The sequence below is a fragment of the Thermobia domestica genome, chromosome 5 (assembly GCF_964235325.1).
Source record: "Thermobia domestica chromosome 5, izTheDome1.hap1.1, whole genome shotgun sequence".
Classification (NCBI taxonomy): Eukaryota; Metazoa; Arthropoda; class Insecta; order Zygentoma; family Lepismatidae; genus Thermobia; species Thermobia domestica.
Window position 1 is genome coordinate 253,171,397 of NC_137458.1, and position 19,665 is coordinate 253,191,061.

Sequence of the window (19,665 nt, forward strand, 5' to 3'; positions counted from 1 at the left end):
TTTCGTGTCTTCCGGATCACAGTTCAAGAATTTTGTGATCTTTCCAACACTGGTTGTTAATGATATGTTAGATTGGAGTAGAATTGAGGCTCCGCTATGTTTAGCGGAGAGACTTGTCTCAGGTTGTTCCATCTTTTAATGACTGTCCATATATGACCATCTAGTACAGATTTTTTCTTTCTTTTTTAATTATATATCTCAGGTTGTGGTGCAACAGGATAACATACTAAGAAGCGGCCATTCAACTCATAAGCCAAGTAGGCATTGGTCTAGAACTAGGTAAAAGAAACTAACAAAATAAAAATACAAACGTATGTAGTATTCACGAGAGTAATTCAATAAGTTTTGCCTAAAACTCTCTCAATTAATTGTTGCAATTGAGTAATTATACCCTCAAACAAAACCGTGAACATTTTGCTTTCCGCGGAGTCTTTCACTTTTCAACATAATCCTCACCAGCGTCGATGCACTTTCGCAACGATATCCTAGTTGGTGCACGTCGTCGGTTGCTGACGCCAAAAGAACACAATACCTTAATGACTTTCACGTCTGATGCAACAAAAAACTAGCGAGTTTTCTTAAGCCTTGGGAACAGCAAAATCCGACAGGGGACTAGGGACTAGGTTAGCGTGAAGATGCGTGCGACAAAAACGTTTCTGATTTGGACCTTCTGAAACGTGGCAGTAGTCTCCGGGTTTGTTTGCGGCCTTATGTTGTCGTATTGAAAGATGGCACATTTTATGAGGCATTCAACGAAGACATGAAAGCAACTTCGTTAATTCCTCATAATTTACACTAGAACCACGTTCAAAAAGTCAATCAACACCATCTTCACTGTCACAAAAGATGGTAACCATGACTTTTCCTGCTTATACCTTTCGAACATTTCAGGGCGGGAAGAGGATGGATGTCTGTATTCCATAGTCTGGCATTTAGTCTTAAACTCGATGTGATGCGCCCAGGACTCGTCGTCAGTTACGAGACATGTGAGAAAGGCATCTCCTTCGGTGCTGAAAGGCTCAAATTCTGCTCACATGTGTTTTTGTGAGCTTCTTTCATTTCTACTGTAAGCTGACACGGAACCCACCTTGAACACAGTTCCTTGAACCCAAACCCGTCTTGTATGAGGTGATTCAGTGTTCCATGTAATATGCCAGTAAGGTCTACAATCATCCTTTCTTTGATGGTGTAATCACCGCAAACCAGATCATCAGCCTGTTAAACTTTTTCTGGAGTTTATGCAGTCATTGACCGTTCACTGCAGCCCTTTGTACCACATTCTCTGTAGAATGAAGCAAATGTTCTAAACAGCAACTGTTTGTACTACAGTTGTATTGTGATAAACCCACGTTATTCACGAACACCACCACCCATGCTCGTTCTCTATTCCGTTCTTATGGTGTCACACTATATCTTCTCCATTGTTGTAAGAATATACCTTCTATCAGTATACCTCTTTTTTGTTTTGTTTTCAAGGTTCATTTGAATTGTGTACTCCTACCGGTGTGCGACTTACCAGGGGTGATCAGGGGGAAATCCCCTGTGGAGAACTCAATGTCTCCCATAAGTTTGGAACTTCCCCATGTTAAATTTCTCGCGTGCGTACTTTATCTCCCTTTATCTCCCTTTAGTTCGAACACTGACTCCTACTTGCTCCGATGTCGGTTCAGAGGACGCACAACTTCACAATAGAGCCATTTTGGAAGACATTTTTGCGACTTATCCTCAATTTCCCTCTCCACATTTCACGGAACAATATATGTGATAACCGTTAAAACGCTTACTTCCTTCTATAGAGAATGTGGTACAATTCGTCTCTTTATAGGTAAGGTCACAGGTTCGGTTTTGTATGTGTAGAGTGTATTGGTATACAGATTTTTTCCTCATACCTATTCCGTCTATCGAAACAAAACTTGGTACACTCATTTCGTATCCCTATAGCATTTTTGGAGATACATTTAGATTATATGTTTTTATCCAGAACCACTCCCGAGGAGAACAAAATTGATAGGAGGGATTTTTGGAGGGAATTTCCGAACATTCTCCCTGTTCAAGTACGTTATGGACTCCAATACATACCACCTCTGGAAAGCTTATATCATGCTGAAGTGAATGAACTATAAACCATGACTTTCCAATGAACAGTGTTGATACAATAGCTATTTCACTACGAGTCTACGATTTTCTTTATACTAACAGGGTTGTAGAGTGTCTCAAAAAATAGCAATATCTTGAAACTGTTGTTTCCCGGTGTTTTTCTGATTCATTTTGGTGTAAAATGAAAATACTAGTATATGAAATTCGAAGTCTCTAGGTTAATGTTTGAGTTCGCCCCCAAGGCTCCAAAGTTTTGAAAAATAGCCAAAAAAAAATGCAAGTTTGGATTATTTTAAAAAGTTTTCACAAAGATATTTCTACAGCTTAAACACGCGTGTTGGAACTTGTTCATCACTTGTTCATATTGTAATGAAGAAAAAGAAATCAACTAAACTGAAGTAGTCTCTGTTGAGAAGGCGAGCAGGGTGGACTGTGTGCTATACCTAGGTAGTTAGTGAGTTGCATTTTTTACGTGTTTTACCATAAACTCTAGTGATAACCAAAAATGCGTTCTGAATCAAGTGTGTGGTTTTTTGGAAGTGTAGTGGAAAACTGTTTTCTGAAGGAAAATGGTTTCAAAAAGGTTAAACACGTGAGTGACAATGGGGCTATTGCCATTGTAATTGTTGAACAAATTTCAGAGCAGTGGCTAAAAGCGGGAATACCCACTCAACGAAAAAATAAAATCAAATGTACTGTGATTGCTCTTTTTGATCAAAACAGATCTCTGCGAAAATAAAAGGGTTCAAGCCCTAACCTGGATAAGGAAAAGGAATTTCTTGACACACTGTCCGAGTACTTTTTAACCGAAGATCATAAGGCAGAAGAGAAAATTAAAAGTGATAAACTTAGGAATAATCAGCAGAAATCCAAGGATCAAATTTTCTAAACGCATTAAGGGAAGGTAAAAGGGTGTATATTGGGACTGAAGATAAACTGTATATATAAAAAGCAGTAAATAAGATTAAACGAGATGAGTTAACGTTATAAAGAAAATTGAAATATCAACAAGAAGCCGTTTTACATCATCACAGTGGAAATGAAAGTGACTCAAGTTGAAGAAGAGAACGTATGTGAAACAGACTATGAATCTAATCATGACCCAGACTTTTCCTTACTGTCAATATCTTTTCATAAACCTAAAGAAGTTACTATTAATGTACCGGAAAACCCTTCAAAAGCCCAAAAATATTTCAAATGGCCGATCGCCTTGGACTTTTTCTAAGCCTATCTATTGCAGTAGAAGGTGGGGCTAGTCTTGATGACTTAAGATCAAGTAGAGAGACAGTTAGAAGAACTAACAACAACTCCGCTTTGAGACTGTTAGTAACTTTCCAGAGAATTTTAAATCTCCTAAACACTGTGTGCTTCATTGGGATGGCAAAGTATTTAAAAGCCTAAATGGGGAATCTGACGAAAGACTAGCGATCTTAATTTCAGGAATACCCGATTATAAGAAGGGAAAACTGTTACGAGTTCCAAATATACCTGACGGAACTGGAAAAGTGCAGGCAGACAATGATTTAAAATTCACTCAAGAATGGGACATATCAGAAAATATAACTGGTCTTTCTTTTGACACAACTGTATCAAAAAGTGGGCATGTAAAATGAGCATGTGCAAGAGTAGAAACACTGTTGGAAAAGAAATTATTCTACCTCGCTTGTCGACACCATGTGTTTGAATTGATCGAGTCGGCAGTGTGGAAGTGGGTTTTCGGACCCTTTATGAGTCCACATAACTTAGATTTTAAGGAATTTCAGTCACAGTGGAAAACTATTTCAAAGAATCTAGATAGTTTCGAAACGATTGAATTTAGTGACAGAAAGCTAAACTCTTTAAAGGAGAAGACTGCTTCGTTTTTAAAAAGACAAATCGTGCGCAGTTTTCATCTTTTTCTGGTTCAAAACCCAGTTGCTCGCCAAATGCGTACATAAATTACTGTGGATATTCATCCTAATACTCCACATAAGACTTCGGCACATTCTTTATAGTCTTCACGAGGAAGAAGCTCCTTCTCTTCGTTCAATACGTATTTTAACCCTCGAGAAGTCGCGCTGAAAAAGTAACGCGAGTAGTCGCGCGCGGTCAAAAGGACCGCACGAACGTAATGTGTTGCAAATATCGTTTTAAACATTTTTCTTGTATTAGAAACTTAATTTTGCATATTTTCTGATTAAGAGGGAATAACATTTTTATTACTATAATAACTTTTACAGTAATAACTATTAGAGGAACCTACAATTAGACATGTACTTTTTTTTTATTTCTTATTTGAAATAAAATTTTTTTTTTTTCGTTACATATTTCTTTAGATATACAGCTACGCACTGGTTGTATTGAAAATTCTAAATTTGTTTTTGTCAACTCTTTGGTTCGTCTAAAATTAGAAATGCAATAGTAAATTAGTAAAATAAAATAAGTTAGTAAAATAGTAAATTAGTAAATTAGTAATATGAACATAACACTAAAACAAAGCTTCTCAGCGCATTTTACATTCAACTAGAGCTTACTCGTAGCTAAGCGGTTAGCATACACATCTTTGGCGTGGGACTTCCGGGTTCGATTCCCGGTGTTAGCTCATGTGGTTCGGATCCCACGTTAAGCAGTAGATCCACGTCTTACATAGCCTTGATGCTGAAAAGGGCGCTAAATTGAAATCAAATCAAATTTACTTTGAATTATTTTACGGTCCCGTTACTTTGAAACTTCACCTATACAGCACTACATTGAATTATTTTAGGTTATCATCAAATTTACACTGTTATACACTTCATCGTCGCTTATTTCGTCCTCTCCTGCTCTGACTATATTCGGGAAATCGCTGGTCATTTCTGGGTTTAAGATCTTCAGATTCACTCGCAGACTCATCACTTCAACTTTCGTGTTCACAGCTTTCACGAGATCATCTCGGCTGATTTATCCAAATAGTCCATTCCTAACATTTCCCTTCGTTGTTTTAGCTGTTCATTTCTAATTTTCTCTTTTTTCACACTTGGTATCAGTATGTTAACTCTGTCGACCTCTCTTCCGTCCATTAAAATAATATTTTTGTTTATAAAGCTTAAAACATCTCCAACGGAAAGGTCATGTGCAGAGCGAAACGCTGACAAAAACATTACACGGTTAGTCGCGCGCGGTGGAAAGCACCGCAAAAATCACTAAACAATCACTAGTAGTTAAACTAAACAACGGATAACGGAGTGATTGAGCAGGAATGTTCGGGAAGGTGAGGGGGAGGATTAGCTAGACGGAGAAGTCTGTTGGACAAACAGAATGGACACACGATCAAAAATAATTTCCCTGCGATGCTTTTGACCGCGGCGCGACTACTCGAAGGTTAATGCCCTTATCTGCATAAAATGCTGGTTCAACGCTCCAAAAGCTGCAGACAATTCTGTGAATCACATTGAGCTTTGGTACTGTTTGAACAGATACAAAGCCATAGATCCTGAGATTGATCAGTTTTTTTTGACAGCCTTCAATCGACACTTGTGGTATTTGACAGAAGAAACAGCGCCGTTTTCACCCTTTTCAGAGAACATTTTTGAAACTGAAAAGAAAAAAGATAGCATCCTCATTGCTTGAGTTCCAAAGTGAAGCAAGAACGTTATCAATGGGCGTTCCTGTGTTCCGAATTCTAAATTTGGAAACAAAATTATTTCACGTAGTACGCACATGACTACTTTTCGAAAGATTTCAACACAATGGATCCTGGCTCAAAAAATGTACATCGACTTGGAAAGAGGATCTCCACTATAATGAAATGAAATAGTTTGTAAGAAATTTAAAGGTTGTAAATGATCTTGCAGAACGTAGAGTCAAATTTGTACAGGAGTTTTTCCAGAAAATTATAAAAAATGAAAAGCAGAGGCAATAATTGCTCCAGTCGGTCGAACTGTGTAGACAATCAGCATCCACATTCACTAATCATGTTTAAAACATTTGTGAGATTTTGAAGGGTAGTCCATGTACAACGGTTCCATGTACAACGGCTAATCATGTTAATTATTGAGCCATTTAAACACACCAATTACCTTTTACACACGCGGTTTAATAATTATATAAGAGATGCGTACACATTACTTACAACACACCTTTTCAAGATGTCTGTTTTATCAACTGAGTAATTCTATTTATTATTTGTTGTCATGACGACGACCACGAGATTATATTACATAACAACATTTGAATATCTTTATATATTAACGTTACAACCATATTATTTCTTTTTCTTTCTCTTCTTCTAATAACAGAATCAACCTAGTACATATTTAAAATACATCATGGCCCAAAATTACAAGCAAATAATAATTTACAAGTGAAATAACAAGTAAAAATATACAACACACTGTTGTATATTATGGCGCTCGACGGACTTTTCTTTTTATTCAATTATTCAATAAAAAGGAAAAGAACTTTGGACCGTTAACCTTTATACTCTTTTTAAGTGTTCCTCGTATATACAATATATCTCATATCATAGTACACAAGTATTTCCTTATTTTTACAAAAAAAAATATTATTAATAGTTATATTTCTTTATAAATAACTCCATAGTCGACGATTACATGGCATGTTACAAAAAAAAAACGGTCAATATCTTAATTCAAGTCCATTATAAGCCATAAAAAAGGTTAACAAGAATATATTAATTTAAGTTCAAAGTTCTTGGAAAAACGTATAAATTTGATTTTCATACTCATAATTTTTCCATAAAATATGTAACATCAATTTTATATAATTGTCATTACTTTCATACGTTTACATTAAAAATATCTTCTTTTATTCTTTAATATTTATATTATTTGCATAAAATTCGAATAGAACAATAACACAAAAGCAAGAATTGCTAAAACACGAATTTCTTAGAGAAGTATTAACTTCAATATATATTCTCGCATTACAAAAATGTTTTCAAGTATACTCTATAACATAAAACACGAATAATGCTATTAATATTGCGTTTTGCAATCATAGGAAAACACATTAAATATTCTTTTGATCTAACTTTTTAAATTGTTATTTATAACGATATTCGTATCTAAAGTTTTAAAATTAGTTTCATAATCAGAAACTCGATTAGAAATATTTAACGCTGACGTGGATTCAACCCCTTCCATATCAGCACATCAGCACAATCTAGTTTAAATTACGTTGACTCATAGCTTCAGTTAAATTACATTGTATCTCACAATCTTGAGTACTTTCTTGGCGATTATGAACTGTTACAGCATTCGGATTTCTATTAGTGTAGTTATTGCCATCTGTAAGTCGATTTTGTGTGCACAGGCGAGGATTATTGTTTCTATTGAAATTCTGATTACTATTTCTAAAATTCCTGTTTCCATTTCTACGATTAGGTTGCGTCTGATTACCGGTAACATTGTGACTATTTATTCTACTATTAAAACGATATGAGTTAGAAGTATTTTCTGGTTGTACATTTAAGTTGCGAACAGGAGCATACTGTATATGATTACGACCAGAATTACCTTGACCTCTATTACCAATTTGTACTGCAGATTGACTCATAATTTTGAATAAGCATAATCAAATGATTGAAATTGATACATTGTGCAGACATTAATAACTGTTGTAACCTGAAAGGTAATAGAATTCGAATAGAAGCAATAATTCGGGATTCCGGATGACTTGGATTTAATGACCTTAATTCATCATAGGTAGAAACCACAAATTCAGTAATGCTTCTACGGAGCTTAGGATTAAATGGTTTCGTTCTCAATAAAGCATCCCTATTTGCAATCATCAAATCATTCTCATAGTTGGATAATAAGGCATTCTTAAAATCAGAATAGGTATGTAGACTACTCCTAATGGCCTTGAACCATGTCAAACAAGGTGGCAATAGTATATGTGGTAACAACTTTAAAAATTGAGACTCGTCTACGCCCATTAGTTCGCATTCATCCTCAAACTTTTCAATAAACCCTTGTGCAGGTATGTCTTCCGGTACACCACTAAATTTAGTAAGTGCTTTTACTTCACTAAACCGTAATGATTTACCTGTATTGGCCTTCAAATACCTGTGGTGATTACGTTTCTGCCTGGATGATTGCCTCATTCTTCTTTCTCTCTTCGGTACTATCTTCATTAGAACTCGAAGATTCATTACCTTCAAAACTTGCTCTGGGATGACACGTAGATTCCCAACCAGTAAATGTAGGATGTACGGCATTCGTGTGCCCACCATTTCGCACTGCACATTCGTGAACACACTTTTCTTTAATTAAGTTCACTTTATCCTGCATCTGCTTAATTTGATTGGCATGTTCATTTACCACTGTTTCTATAATATCTACAGTCCTGAACCTCTGTGCATCTCCGTACTATCTTTTCCATATCTTCATCATAGCATCCAAATTTAGCTGCAATTTGCTGGTTCACCTGATTTAATTGTTCTTGTATTTGGTCCCATTTGCCGTCGTTACGTTGCTGCAATTGCTCCAGTTTTTCGTCAAAATGTTGGGCTTGTAGATTCATTTTTTGGTCTAACTTCTGTGCTTGTAGATTCATTTTTTGGTCTAACTGTTCAAACTGTTGAGCTTGATCCCGAGCTTGATCCTTAATTTGATGTGATATCTCATCACTTCTTTGAGCTTGGTCCTTAATTTGTTGTGATATCTCATCACTTCTTCGAGCTTGGTCCTTAATTTGTTGTGATATTTCCCTTGAAATATCAATCATGTTCTCTGGAGAATTTATTACAGTGAAATAGTTTGATTATCAGTTACTCCACTATCTGTAGCACTCATAATATTCCTGTTTATTATTTTGCCACTTCTTAAAATAGTGAAATTGATGTTGGGCTCAATGTTGATCGTTTTTATTATACTTCTAAACGATATAACTTTTCTCTCACTCCCGGGTATAAACCAATTTACAACGGTTCCTTAATTATTGAGCCATTAAAACACACCAATTACCTTTTACACACGCGGTTTAATAATTATATAAGAGATGCGTACACATTACTTACAACACACCTTTTCAAGATGTCTGTTTTATCAACTGAATAATTCTATTTATTATATGTTATCATGACGACGACCTCGAGATTAGATTACATAACAACATTTGAATATCTTTATATATTAACATTATAACCATATTATTTCTTTTTCTTTCTCTTCTTCTAATAACAGAATCAGCCTAGTACATATTTGAAATACCTCACGACCCAAAACTACAAGCAAATAATAATTTACAAGTGAAATAACAAGTAAAAATATACAACATACTGTTGTACATGTTTCATTTTAATATGTAACTAATATGTGCAAGTAATAATAGTACATTAAGTTGAATACGTATAAATTACCATGTTTGTATTATTTAAAACGTGTATTAAATTGAACTCTTTATAAACCTTAACGTTTAGCTATATTTTTAAAAGGAAATATTTCTATAGGCCACTTGAATATACATAGTAGCCTATGTATATTACTTTATAAATAACGATTTTTTAAACTTTTGCGCTGTCAACAATAATATTAGACGTGTATAATCAGTGTAAGAATAAAGTTTAATTGTGTGCATTTGGATTTATTTCATTCCATTTTCACTAATTAGCAAGTGCAATTTACTGCTTTGATATAAATATTTTATGTCCAAATTTCTTCTGTTTTTAACACTTAAGAACACTAAAGAAGTATTTCAATGCAAAATATGCATTGAAAACAAAAATCCACAAACTCGAAAATTAAGTATTTCTGTAAAAAATAAAATAAAATAAAATAAAATAAAAGTGTTATGACCCTAGGGGCCAACCTAAAACTTAACTTAGATATTTCAAATTTCATATATCTTCATTTCACACGAAAAGGAATCAGAAAAACCCTAGGGCGCCATAGTTTTAAGACATCTTTATGTAATGAGACACCCTACAGGATTATTGGACCCCAGGGACTCCGTTGTCCGTGGTACCTATTTTTTTTCGCATGAACATATCTTTTTATATGTTTATTGAATGGACTAAGTTTGATTCGGATGTCCGGACGGACGACACATTCATGTCCGTTCCTTGTAAGTTATTAATTTTGTTCCAATCACACGTGTATTTGTTGGTATTCCAAATTTTCACACAAGATCAGTATATGTATGTATAATATTTATGCGTTTCATTCCAATTCCTCTCCCTATCCTAGTCAGGATACATTCCACCACCGTTGTTTTAAAGGCCAATTTTACTCACATTTCCATCACCTTAATGAGTCATATAGGTTGTACTTAGCTGATCGGGCTACACGAAGGGAGAATACCAGAGTTTAATTGCTTCTTATAAAAGACTCGTCCCATAAACAAATATAATTGCAAAAATAAATACTATTATGGTTTAATTTATACCGATGATACAGTCTATAATACAAGTTTTTTGTAGAACCAATCAGTAATAGATTACTCAATTGTTTCTCAACTGTTACCAACTCATTTTAAATAATCCTGTCTGCAGCAGATGGCTTATGGGACAATTTGTTTAACTTGTTTTCTATAATGACCCCATTTATAAGTACGATATGTAGTCATCTTCATCAATGATGACTGCGGTTTAAAAAAAAGCTTAAGTATCCCTTAATAGGTAGTCATCGTTACTATAATTACATATTATATTCCTATTCAGTGTTTTACTATGAAGTAATTATAGTCAACTAGGTTGCTACTGAGTATTAAATGATTTTACTTCGGTTTCTTCATATATTGCTTTCCTTTCGGTAAACAACGTATACATATTAGATGCATAAAACATAATAACGAGAGTGTCCTTGACAACCAAAGTACTAATTATTTCTTCTTGGGAATCAACTGTTCTCACCAATGTGAAAGTGAAATAATTAAATACCACATGTTGTTCAAAGGATTGAACAATTGAATAACACTCATGATGCCATGGTTGAATTACCCTTGTTACTACGTTTTCTTTCATGTTCATTCTTACATGTTTTTCTTCTATTTTCCATATTTTTTGTTTTCTTTGATGATTCTGTATTATTGTGTCTACGCATTTGTTGTTAAACGAAGCATTTTCCAGATAGAAACTGTGTTGTAGGAACGAGTGTCTGTTTCAACCTTTTTTTAAAGACTATCAGTGGCTGGACATAACGACATGAAATTTTATGTACGGATGCTCACTTAATTTTTTTCCTTCAAAGAGTAAGAATATGATTCATTTTCACGAATGGTTCATCTTCACGAATGACTCATTTACACGTATTTAATATTGATAACGCACAGAGTGGAAGCAAATAAGATATCACTTCAATTCGCCTGCAGAACATGAGTTTGAGCAGCCTAATAAAGTGTGTGGACAGGGAAATAGGAAATTTTGAACCTAGAAATAGCCACTGTAACGCTGGGACGATACACCATTCAGAATGTTTCGTCATTTATTTATTGATACATAATACTGGACATAACCGGCATCTACTGCGTTAAGCGCGTCACGTATGAGGAACGGCGTCCTTCGGGTAGGTCACTATTCGGGAATCGAGAACGGATACAGAATGCGGGAGGAAGGAAGCGGCCTTTGTGTTAGGCATCATCCCCTCTCTGCTGATGTGAGTGAGAAAAAACCAGGAAAATCTCACTCAGGATGGCTGGCGTGTAAAAGCTGTCACACTTTTCGATCGAGTGTCTCCACAGGGAATCGAGCTCATGATCATGTTGGCCATTTAGTAATGATGGAACATTTGAGTAGTGTGGGACGTAAATTTACTGGAACACGTATCACTTCACGTAACGAATGCCTCTGAAATCCCGTGAACTCAATGTTGGTGATTTCTTTACGTATTGAATCTCTTAAGATATCTCAGAATCAAAGAGTAGAGAACACTTTCTGCCTAGAACAGAAGTTTGAAGATGAAACCATTGACATTCTGCGAGACATAATACACAGACCACAGTCCTCTGGTTTCCAGGTCCACTGAGATGGAACACATCTTGCTGATGTCATCTTCATGAATCAAAGTGAGACTTAAGTACCACACTTCATGCAATCATCAATGAAGTATTCTACTTAGTATTCTACTCAGTAATGAAATTTCTGTCATTAAATGTGTTGTTTCCTCTATTTATTCATGTAGGTTATGGAATTGATTTTTTTTTTTTTTCATTTCTGAGCCACCTTATATAACGATACGCCAGTATTCACATGCATAAATTCAAAATGGATGACGCAAAGAACAGATGCAAAGAATATGACTCTTCACTGGACGCGTAGGATGTAATATTGAACTGTCTAATATAACGGCACGACATTTTGCTACCTGTTTCTTTCAGACGAAGGGAATCAGCGATTTCACTTGCTAGAATTCAACATGTAAAAAGGAAAAGTTTAAAGAGGTGGACAGATGTCGCTTCTTGTAAGCTACCAAACGTTGCTTTTGAATCAACGGATACAACAATAAAGATGGCTTTTATTTATTTAGGGTTGTTTGTTCTTCAAAGATTAAGAAAATAAATCATTTGCAAAAATTAAATAAGGATGAAGTGAAGAGCAAGAGTTGACGTTTCCTTCTTTCAGCAAATAAGAATGAGTGATTCGTGTACACGAATTCAGTATGGACAACGCAAGAATACAAATAGCGAGAGAGATAATACTTCTCATAACGAGGTCTGCCTGGTCTTGCCATTTAGCCAGACGTAGTCCCGAAACTCCCAAAAATTTAGGCCAGGGTTTCTCAAACTCTGATCCGAGGACCACAGGTGGTTCTCGAGATTGTGATCCTTGTAGACTAAACATTAATCCAAAATAGATAGAGAAAATAAAAATGAAAAGAATTGCGCATCACACACTGTAGTTAAGAATCTGAAACATATAAATTATATGAACAACAGATTATTCAATTTAATAAAGTAAATATTATAAAACTCTAATGCCTTATGGAGATATATTACAAGTATTGTTGATAACTTTCAATTATTAAAAAACTGTATAAATATGTGTTTTCTTCTGTTAAAACCAATGTAAGATTACGGAAATTTTCAATTAATATTGTAACATTTTAAAGATATAAGTATACTTTAATGTTCTCAAAACGTTTAAAAGTACAATAAATTTGCTTTCAAAGGGGACGAGAAGGGGGCGAGAATTTTCTGACCAATTAAAGTGAATTCTACTTAAATAAAGTTCTGCAAATGCTAATTTAGGTTAATGAATGCCTTGAAATAGATTGACTTTATGATGTCAATCATATTAGAGTGAAAATATCATGGAAAGACCATGGAAAAAATTCGCAAACTCTTGAATAACATATTTCGGCGAAAGAGAGACAGTAAAATGTACTCATGTACTCATACACGAAATAAAGAAAATATATTCATTCAATTTAGTTTACAAGAAAGTTGTTAACATTTTCTTTGCAACTTTGTGAAAAGTCTACTAGGGACTACTTTGGTAAGATTCTTTCCGATACAGATTAAGGTAGACGGACAATTGTCTGGAAGTATAGAATTATTTATGTTGAATGAAGCATTTTATTTCGATTTCAAATTTGAAAAAGAAATCTAGAACAAAAGAAGACATCAGCATTCAGAAGTCAATGAATTCGAGTTTGTATAAAGATTTTTTTTAAGTTAATATTCATAAGGTAGCTAGAAGAATGTTGAATAGCTTTTCCATTATTATTATTATTATTATTATTATTATTATTATTATTATTATTATTATTATTATTATTATTATTATTATTATTATTATTATTATAATAACAATAACACATAATTTCATATAGGAATATGGTTAACAACAACATATTTATACATTTATATTAAGATAAGTATATAGTTATTTGGATATCAACGAACTTATCGGATAGTAAGACGTAATCCTGGAACGGATGATGCCAATTTATAACGTAAGTTCCAATTTATAACGTAAAAGTACTGATTTATCAAAATTCGTATAAACACTGTATCATGATATCACCCTTTTTATTATAGTACGTAACAAATTAAACTTTTACACACCTTAAAGATTATACATGTAGTTTTCACGAGATGGATCCTTTGTTATATATTATTTATTTTTTCGTTGCTATGACAACTAAACTCACATCGTCAAATCACTATCATAACAAAATATAATAGTATAACAGCCAGAAAAGAAATTACTTCTATTTCTCTTTTCATATTCTTCTTCTTCCTTTCTTGAACAGCTTGTGCATATTCTAAAAGTACATGTCGCCCATAAATACAAATAAAGATGTTAAAATACAAGTATCGTTGTAATAGTAACTACAGATGTCCGTCTTCTTGTCCGTTAATTCCCATGTTGTCTATCTATACAGGAATATTCGTCATATTGCCAAACGCCTCCATCAAATTCTAAAAGTGTGTAGAGCTACGCAAGTTTTTTTATAGAGACTACTTAGTTTTATTTTTATTTTTGAAAAATATTTTCTTCTTTCCAAAATTATCTACTATATTAGTACATTAGTAGCATTTAACAGGAACAATATCCAAAGATGAGACATTATAATCAGTAGGTAGTAGAAAATACTGAGAGCAAAATGATAAGCGTAAGTGTAGAAGCTTATGCGTAGTTTTTGAGAAAATATGAAACACTAATTAAGACAATGAGAAAAAAACAACAATTAATTTGTAAACCTAATAATTGATGTTGTATGGGAACCGTGCTACTTTTTGAAGTTGTGAAACTGATGTTGAAGTACACACACATCACGACAATTTCAACACGACAATACACTGTATCAGTGGCGTATTTTGGGGGGGTGGCTTCCGGGCTTAAGCCCCTACCCCGAAATCTTAGTGTAGTAAAGTGAATGAAATATCTTGCAGAATTTTCACATTACCAGGCAAACCCCTCCGAAAGTTAGCAAAGCCCCTCCCGAAACAAAATCGTAAATACGCCACTGCACTGTATGGTTAATGAGATTTAACTTAAAATTATCATTAAATCTTTAATTTTCATTTCTATTTAACTAAAATATTTTCCAAACGTATACAACAAATCATAACGAGTTGTACAAAATGCTATGCTTTAACGTAAATTTTCATGTGTAATATCCCAGGAAATTGAATATAAAAGTACTTTTGTACCACTAGTAGACATGTACTCCTTTGTCAATAATAATTAACGTATTATTTTGCTAATAGGAATTGTTATTTGTATATGTAAGGAAAACTGGGACGTGTTTTCCATAGAGGGCACGTTCTTCAAACTCATGTTAGTTTTGAAAGTAGCCAGTAGATCGCTCCAATGGGTGGACTGGCTGAAGCTGCAAAGCTTCACGCGTCATCTACGCAAGTTACAGTTAAGAAGCTGGATTCACTTGTGCAGGAGAGCTATTTTCATTTTTTTTCAAAAAAGAGCAAACTTAAAACTTAAAGTAAATGTATTAGCGATAAAGTAACTGCTTTGGCATTGCATATACTAAAAATGGTTTTCTTCCTTCAAGTACATATGAGTTTTACTAATAGTTTACATAATTATATAGCCGGTTCTGTCAAACTCTAATATGTTAATGGGGCAAATTTTCCACCAGCGTACTGGGAACGCATTCCAACACATTTATGACCTCAATAAGCCGGTCTGATTGTATCACAAATGTATTTTCTCTGTAATAAAATTTGTCAAATAACAATATGTGATGTGAAGTCCGTAGCTTTTGACCATATAGTATTCTCATAGAAAAGGAAACCAGCAACAGAAGTGAGGAAAATTATAAGTAGCTTAAAAAATAATAACAATAAAAATATTTTTACGATTAATCTTTTATATAAGTGTCTATCATAAAAATTAAACTTTAAAATGTGTTTTACAGATTGATAATAGTTTGTAACTGGAAAAAGAAGACCGACAGAGGCTCGTGCACTCCTAAAATAATAGATGCCGTTCTAGTAGCGGTGAGGGAGCGGAGCAGTGTTAGAAAAGCATCTATGAACTTAACATTTCCCGTAGAACTCTCAGCACTTACTGGATCATATTTCTTTTCTTAAACGATGTTCTCTCATCAGCAGTGTTTCCATGACCAGTGCCACCTTCAGATAGCGATGGTTGAGAGCTAAAGGGGTGTAACTGCAGAATTATGATAATGTGAGTAAAGCTAATGAGGACATGTATCATGGATTCAATTATGTTGTGACAGAACTAAACTTGAGTTGTAACATAAATATTGTTTGCAGAGGACAACATATTAGAAAATATTGTGAAAATACAAACCACCACATTTTTAAACTCGATTTTCTCAAAAGTACTAAAAAAAGCAGAGTCTCGGCCACACCAGAAACACCTGTATCCCGCCTATCGATTTGGAAACGCCTGTCCCAGACTTGCTCTAAGCAGAAGTAACACTACCAGAAGTAGGCGTACGACTGTAAGCAATAGGATCTTCTGCAAACATGCATGGCACGTAAACAGATTATAGTTTATTATGTTTAAGTTTAAGACTGTAGCCTAGGCCTAGATTAAATATGATAAACCTAAACTTCCTTGTAGATAGGTCAGTTTAATTTTCTTTTACAGGAGCAAGTTATGATTTTCCCTACTAAGTAATAAAATTATCATTGAAGTTTTCTTATAGTAACTTTCTACTTCTGAACAAGAACTAATATTGGTTCAATATCTCATGAAAGCTGCCGACATCTACTTTGGATTTATCCTCAAAGAAGTTAGGCGCTTTTTCTACACCGATGGTCTTGCATGTAACCGAAAAATGCCCAAATATTCCTCTGCAAACCGTATACACCTAATAATTCTATCGCCTAGCAAAATGCCGTTTTCATTATGTTGTCTCCTTTTCACTACATCTTCTATTAGATACCAGATATCGTAATTCATTATTAAACACCACCTTTACGAAGACACTTATGTGTCGGGTGGGGAGGATTCCGTGCTACAGTGAAATTTAGAGCTGTGTCGGTGGTAGTTCATTACCAGAAGGTCCACCCCTACCGAATTGGTCTAAATGGAGTAGCCAGACGAAGAGTGTTCTGGGAGAAGGCAGCAGTTCTCCAGTAGCCAAGTTGGCGGAAATCATAGTGATTGGTACGGCAACTTGGACATTAGTCCCAGGCGTGGTCAGAGTGACTTTAACGGCTGGGATACTGCGGGGTGGAAGGCAACGGGAAACCACCACTCTATTTTCCCTAGTTTGCTGGCAGCAAAAAGAGAACATATGAAGAATGGTCTTTCGCAGGTCAAAATGTAGTTCCGGAGGTAAAATATCCCCCCATCCGGATCTCCGGGAGGGGGATGGCTTGGGAAGGACTATTGGACGAGAAAGTAATAATGGGGGGAAGACAAACAGAGAAAGAAAGACAAGGAAGAGCAAAAGGTTTAGGATAGGGACATGGAACGTACGTACTATGTTACAGGGAGGAAAATTAGAAAATCTTAAAGAAGAAATGAAACAAAATAATTTAGATTTGGTAGGCGTTTGTGAGGTTAGATGGGAAGGTAATGGGGTGTTGAACAGCGAAGGATATAGAATGTTTTACTCAGGTAATGAAAAGGGCGGTCATAATGGCATAAAGGAATAATTCTTGGAAAGCGCTTAAAGGAGAAGGTAGTGAAAGTAGAATTTATTGATGATAGAGTTATGATGTTAAGACTTAAAGAGAAAACGAAGGATCTAGTGGTGATACAGACATATGCACCGACGACTTCGCATGCAAATGAAGAAGTAGAGGAAAATTATGAGAAAATAGAAGAAATTATAGATAGGGAGAAGAAGGGTGCATGCATAATTCTAATGGGAGATTTCAATGCAGTTGTGGGAGAAAAACAGGAAGGTAGTATCGTAGGCAAATATGGTTTAGGCGAAAGAAATGAAAGGGAAGAGGGACTGGTGAATTTCTGTAGTCAGAATTCACTAGTAATTGGGAACACTTGGTTCAATCAGCACAAGAGAAGAAGATATACATGGAAATCACCAATAGACGGCGGAAGATATCATATAGACTATGTTATGATTCAGGACAGGTATCGGAATAGCTTAAAGAACGCGAAGACCCTTCCCGGGGCTGATATTTTCTCTGAACATAATCTTTCCTGTCCGAAGTAGATATTCAACTGAAAAATGTAGGCAGAAGAAAAGTAGGTAACAAAGTGTTGAATACTGAAAAGTTGAAAAACGAGGAAATAAGAAATCTTTTCGCTGAAAAATTCAAAGAAAAATGTTCAAAAGAGGAAAGGATAGGCACAGGTAGTAACGCACGGTGGGAACATATTAAACGTTGCTTACAGCAGGCTGCAGAAGAAGCAGTAGGTTACCGCGAACACAAAACTGCTAAAAAACCATGGGTTACAGAGCAGATGTTGCAGAAAATGAGGGAGATGAAGATGTGGAAATAGGTTGATACAGAAGAGGGCAGAAAGATGTACAGAAAGTTAAATAATGAATTACGAAGAGAAACAGACAGAGCGAGGGAAGAGTTTTACAAAAGAAAATGCGAGGCCATAGAAGAATTAGAAAGAGTTGGGAAATATGAGGAAATGTACAAGAAGGTGAAATCTATGGAATTTCGGAAGAAACAAGGGGGTATTATGATGGCAGTAGAAAATAAGAATGGGAAGGTAGTCAGCGAGAAAAATGAGGTCATAGGAAGGTGGAAAGAATACGTTGAAGACTTATATGAGAGTAGGGATAGACCGTGTAGCCTAAATGTTGAAGTGGAAAATGAAGTAGGCGAGGATGATAAAGGATTTAGTATTCTTCGGGATGAGTTTGAAAAGGCTATATCCGAGATTAGGAATGGAAAGGCAACAGGAATAGATAACATACCAATCGAATTCATTAAAAATATAGGAGATAAGGGAAAGAAAGAATTGTGGCGACTATGCAATGAAATATATGAAACAGGAGAATGGCCAAGAGACTTACTGAAAACGATCATGATACCGATGGCTAAGAAATCGAACCCAAAAAGGTGTGAGGATTATAGAACTATTAGTCTCATATCTCATGCAGCTAAAATTCTGCTCCGAAGGTTATATGGAAGAACAAATAAAGATGTTGAGGAAGAGCAGTTCGGGTTCAGAAGAGGCAAGGGCACAAGAGATGCTATTGGATTATTAAAGGTGGTCGGTGAAAGATTTATAGAAAAAGGGAAAGAGGTGTATGTTGTATTTATTGATCTAGAAAAGGCTTTTGACCGCGTGAATTGGGAATTGTTGTTGGGAGTTCTAACAAAGATAGGTTTGGAATGGAAAGATAGAAGACTCATAAGAAACTTATACATGAACCAACAAGTAACTGTTAGGATAGGGGAAGAACTGACGGAAGAGAGTGAAATTGGAAGGGGAGTTCGACAAGGATGCTGCCTCTCGCCAACATGTCTATCTAGAAGAGATAGTGGAAAAGAGCCTACATGATGATGATGGCATTTCGGTAGGAGGTAGAATGATTAGACGTTTAAGATTTGCAGACGATATGGCGCTTGTTGCAGAATCTGAAAAGAAAATCAATAAAATGTTAGAAAAAATGAGGAAGGGCTTTGAAGAATATGAGATGAAAATAAATGTTAGAAAGACAAAAGCCATGGTGACTGGAACGAAGGGGTCTGTGTCAAATATAAAAGTAGGAGGGG